We start from the raw sequence: 5,846 nt of genomic DNA on the forward strand, positions 1-5,846 counted from the left end.
TGGCCAACTTCCCCCAGTTTATATACTGAGCATGACATCATGTGGTATGGAATATCCCTTTGGCCAGTTGGGGTCAGCTGTCCTGGCTGTGCCCCCTCCCAGCTTCTCGCTGGCAGGGCATGGGAAGTTGAAAAGTCCTTGACTAGTATACACACTACCTAGCAACAACTAAAACATCGGTGTGTTATCAACATTATTTGCATCCTAAATCCAAAACACAACACTGTACCAGCTACTAGAAAGAGAATTAACTCTATCCCAGCCGAAACCAGGACACCCTAGTAGTTCCCTAGCATCATGAAGAGTTGCAATCCACAAGTTTGTTTAGTATGAAAAGTTTTTGGTTTTGTTGGGTTTTTTTGTTTTTTGTTTTTTCTTTTAATTTGATTCTCTTATCAAAGTTGATGATATGTTTCATCAAAGTTTATAGCACGTCATCTGCATAGTTTGGTCCATACAATTTCACATGGTAACTTCCCAAATTTACAGTGTAATTTTTTTAATTAAATTTGAATGCATGATTAACAATGGTATAAAATCAAGATTCCTCCAAGATTGGTGATTACTACAGAGTGTAACAGGGTAGAACCTGTGTTTTGGTTATAGCTTTGCTATTGGTCTATTATGCATAATTCTTTTTGTGCCTTTTTTTCCTGATGAGTATGGTTTTCCTTCCCAAAAAGTAGTTAATGACAGTGGTCCTTTTTTTCTTTTCTTTTTTTTTTTTTTTTTTTTAAATGGTTGTCCAGGAGAAAAGAGCTGAAAAAGAGGCTTTGGGGATTTTTAAGACAACCATGGCAAAGAATTCAACATATACTTAGCAGTACTTCCAACAGTACTACTTCCTTCACATGGTGTACTGACACTTTTTTCATTATTTTTTTATTTAAATTTTTGAATGATAAATTCTCTGTTACAGATCTTCACTTGTGAAGATATTTTCAGTTGTGATCAAAGTTGCTTAACTTCCTCTTGGATAAAATGAATGTGCATCAATTTGTTTAGAAACTGAGAATTTGCATGTGGGCAATGGAACAGGTTTCTTGGACTCATTCAGAGATTGCAGTAACTGAAGAATGGTGGAAAGTGAGTTCTGTATCTCGTGAATGGGTTGACATGTTACAAGTTATAAAGGAATAACATACCATGTAAATTATGATGTGTACATAACTTGATTTTTAAAATGCAAATTGATTTTCTACAGTGGGAATAATGGAATGTCGCCAGAGAGTATTCTAGTGGGAGGTGAGATATATGTAGTTGCTAAAGAAACCATGGAAGATGCATAAAGTAGCTATTCTCTTATTATTTTACTGTTTGGATTTGGGTTTTGTTGTTTTTAATTTGATACAAACTTGAGGTGTTTGGTATTGTGGTGGTTTTTTTGTTTTGGTGGTCTTTTGCTTTGGGTTTGGGGTTTTTTTCATTGGCTTGGTTGGGGGGGGAGTTGTTCAGTTGCTTGTTTTTTGGTTTGTTTGGGTGGATTGTGTTTGTTTTTTTTTTTTAATAGAAATGTCTAGGGCTTTTTTTTTCACCTTTTTTACTGAATGTCTTTTGTCTCCTGGCAGTGGAATAGATTTTGTGAGTAACAAAAGTCACATAATGCCCATGTAATTGATGGGAGTGGGAGGTTTTGCTTGTTCATTTCTTTAAAATAAATTTAAAAAATCCTAGTATCAGATAATCCCCTTATTTAAGTGAAGAGTCCTGCAGCCGTAGCTACTATTCATGATGAAAAGACTATCCGCTATACTTCTGTTAAAAGATGATGGGGTGTTAGTAGGGAAGTAGAGATAAGTTCCTTAAAACTGTGAGTAAAGAAATCTGGCTTCTCGGTCTGAGATTGTGACATAGGAATTGTCAGTATTCTGTACATGATGAGGGTTTTTTTTGTGGTTTTTTTTTTTTTTAAATTAGAAATATTTAGCTTTTCAGGGCTATGGCAAATCATTTCAGCTGTGTCTAACTAGGTCAGTTTTATGCCTCAAGGACCTGCCATTTAGGTGGCCTGTGATATCAGTCTTGGGACAGTGGTGTCATGCTTTGTCATGTGTCAGTTACAAAAACATTTGATCTTATATTCTTTAAAGAAATATTTCTTGCCTCCTATTTTAATACTGTAACTATAAATTTTAATGCAAAGGTATTTAATTTTTCAGAAATGAGCTTTTCAAAATCCATTTTTTTTTAATCTTTCCTCACCATGTTCTTTTCATGTCTCTGATAATCTAAAATACTACAATTTTTCATAATAATATCCAACAGCCTCTGGCTAATTATTGAGTCAATTATGAAAATATATGTATTAGCTAGATGACATACAGTCATACAGAGGGAAAAACGAGGCTTATTATAGGATATTTAAAACTCAGGAGATATACTAAGATGAAGTAGTGGAATAAGGATCCACCCAACCTGGAAAAGACTAGTACCTTTGCATAACTACTGTGATTAGAATGATTAATTTAGGTTTATACATAATATTTGGTGGACTGGGGTCACAGTCTTCAGTTGAGAAAGGGAGGGAGAAATAAAAACTGAATAAAGCAATATTTAGTGAAGAACAATATGGCACAAAGTTTTATTTTGAATAAATGACTTGTACTTAGTACTTAAAATAAAAATGTGGTTTTAGTTTTGATAAAGCCTGACCAATGAGAATCTTTCTCAAGTTACTGTGGAGTGGCCTTAATGCTGTAAATAATCCCATTGGCCAAGTCCCAATACCGTGCAGATGAGAAAAGGATGCAGGAAATTCTGTTGTTTACACATGTGTCTGTAACTGAGAAGCAAGAGGAGCCCAGCAAACCCAGAGGGTAAGGGGTCTTAAGCTTGTGGGTTTACTGTTTAATTTTTGTATTTCTCTTCAGGGACAAAGTATGTTTTCCTCCTTACCATCAGCATGATGGTAACCCAATCTGAAATACCCAGCAAAAGTATCGAAGATCAGAAAACAGATAGTATTTGAAATATGTGGCTAAGTTAGATCTAGCTAGATTTTTCTTTTCTGTCCTTTTCACTACTATCGGATAGTATTAATTGTAACACCCCATTAAACATAGCTTGTTTTTCAGATATAGGTGGATCCTTACTTACCATAACCAGGTAAGTTTTAAAAATTTTCGAAGTGGCAGTTTGTTAAATGGTTATTTCTTATTTTTGATTCAGAAATTAGTATAAAGGCAGAAAGCTTAAGGATTATACTGTTTCAATACTGAAAACCTTTTTTTAAATCACTATGTGAAATTCATCTGCAATAAGATAAACTGGTAAAGCTTTGGTAACTTTTAATCATTATTGGTATTATGATCATAAGTGTCATGAGAATACTGTTATGTGTTTGCAGCAGTTTATGTTGCGTTTTTTTGTTAGAAAGCAATGTTTTCACAGTGTTTTTCTTTTCATAAATTCCACTAATGAGTTGTATAATCCTAACTTCCTTCAGAAAACATGTGATGATAGGATAAGAAAAAAGTGTGTTCTTAGCTATATGATATTATTCTAATGCAGTGAAATATAATTTATTGATACTATGATTTGTTGATGCTGGACAAAGATATGTAGTTTGTCATTATTTGAAAGGCAAATATCCCAGATGATATGAGACTGTATGGATGATCCATTGCCAATGAGAACCAAGGGTCAAATTTCAAAAGTAACGTTGATGAGTTTAGTAAGCATATGTAACAAAAAATACAAACAGTATTTAGTTATATAATACTAAATACTGATAGATAGTAGGCCTCCTACTGACTATCCAGATAGCTGCATTTTTGTCTGTCTTAGTTGGCACTGATTCTCACAACCATTTTGTGAAGCAGAATCTGCTATAAATAATCCTATTGCTAGAAGCCTAGCTTTTGTTTTGAATTACCTATGTTAGAAAATTTACTTTTTTTTTTTAGTTTCTGAATGCAATTCTTTAGATAATATAATGAAGATAAAAGGATTTCTATAATACATTAGGTATCATTAATAGAACTAGTCATATCACTCTGTCATGAAACCTCCCAGAGAATTCTGTGAAAAACTTAGTGAAAAATGTGAAATAATATGCCTGACACTTTCATGTATTTGCATGTAACCAGTTTTTAATTTGAATCTTTCACCTTAAATATGAAGTATTAATGTTAACTTCAGGTAGATCTGAGAAATAAATCGCTAGAAAATGAATACTCTAAAGCAGCTGGTAATGAACAGAAAAACACTGTCATTGACTTCAGCACCAAGAGGGGTAGATCTTGGAATCATTTAAAGTGTACGAATTTGATTGTTGATAGTTGACTCTTCTGTGGGTTGAAGAGACTAGAAAATGTTACCCACAATAATAATTCCATATTGATAACCATTATTCCATTAGTATCTGCTAAATTTAACAAAACAAAAAAATAAAATTTTATGTTCCAAATTGCTTTATTATGAATGCTTTATGAAAAGCAATGTCTACTACCACTTTTATTAAACAAGTTTTATTTTACCCTTTTCCTCTGAAGTATGATTGGCAAGAACATATGGACATTTAAGGCAATATTCTATCAGGAAAAACTACTAGTGCAAATTTTAATTCAACTAGCTATATTTTTGTAGCCTATAAAATATTCTTGCAAAGAAGCATATATTGGTTTTTATTTAAATACTGCTTTCTACTTTTTTTTGCCTTTTTTTCTATATCAAATACTTATACCAATTGCTAATAAATGAAGAAGTCACTACAATAGTATAGCTGAATAAAGTATAAGCAGAATTCCGAGGTAAAAGCGATTCTAACATTGACATTCAGGCTACGTTATTTGGATCTGTGAACAGGCACATGTAACATGTTCTCTGAAGTGTATAGTGCAGCTTTTCATTGTTTGGTTTGATTTTGTCCGCTTTAACAACTCCAAACAACACACTGAACACTCCAGCATCAAGAAAAGGAATACAGGGCACCATGGTGCGTACAAGCTTTTCAGTTGCTCGGTAGACATGTCTTGCTGTCCATCACTAACAGTTTCATCAAGGTATTTAAAAAAGGTCAGACAAGCATGAACTCTGTTCCAAGGATCCCTGTTTGTGCAATGCAAGGTACTTCAGAGAGAGATGTGAAATTTGGCTCCCTAGAGGAGGTAGGAAACAGTTCCTTCTATGCCAGTAAATCATTTATAGACATGTGAAAGGTGCTGTTACTAATGTCATTATTGTTACTTTAATTGAAAAGGCTGTGGGTCTGGTTACGGTGCATTGTGAATTCCACAAATGTGATCCATCTTGTAAGTAGTCGCCAGTGGGTCTAAAGGCAATTGCCTTTCTATGATGGAGGTATCCCGAGCAAACTGCATTTGGAAACGGCAGTTTTAAGGGAAGTCTCATGGAAAACAGGGAAAAGTACTTTATTTGCATTTATATTAAACTATATTTTAGCAAAATAGAGAAAAGAGAAGAAAGAATAACAACAGACTTTTGAGTAATATCGAAATCCTCAATTTAAGTTTGTGTGTTTTGTTTTCCTAACGTGGATTGATTCATAACATGTATTCCTATAAATTCCCAGTGTCCATACTCTTTAATGATTGTCTATTCTTTAGTTTCCTTGTTCTTACTCTTCTTTCTCAGCTTTGAATCTTCCACTCTACTTAACTGAGTGAGTTACAATGGTAATTGAAAACCGAGCATTAATATCACAATTTTGTAAGGGCTGCTTTGATGTCAAAGATTTTCCTGCATTCCCAAGACAGGACATCTTTGTTGCAGTTACAGTTATGTCTGGTAAGCTTCTATATAACTAACAAAATAGGCAAATTAGCTTCTAAACCACACTTTTATTGTTATTAATAGTCCATTCCATTTGTAGGGACCCTTACCGG

General features: G+C 33.7%; 1 protein-coding gene across 1 annotated transcript in view; it reads left to right on the forward strand.

Annotated features, from left to right (window-relative positions):
- Positions 1–2,766: 2,766 nt before the first annotated feature.
- Positions 2,767–5,846, forward strand: part of CCDC102B (coiled-coil domain containing 102B) — a 194,784-nt gene continuing 191,704 nt past the window's right edge. The window contains exon 1 of the mRNA XM_009333494.1: positions 2,767–2,816. The gene's annotated coding sequence lies outside the window, so the exon portion shown is untranslated. The remainder of the gene's footprint in view (positions 2,817–5,846) is intronic.

This window comes from Pygoscelis adeliae, unplaced genomic scaffold (genome assembly GCF_000699105.1).
Source record: "Pygoscelis adeliae isolate BGI_AS28 unplaced genomic scaffold, ASM69910v1 Scaffold140, whole genome shotgun sequence".
Classification (NCBI taxonomy): domain Eukaryota; kingdom Metazoa; phylum Chordata; class Aves; order Sphenisciformes; family Spheniscidae; genus Pygoscelis; species Pygoscelis adeliae.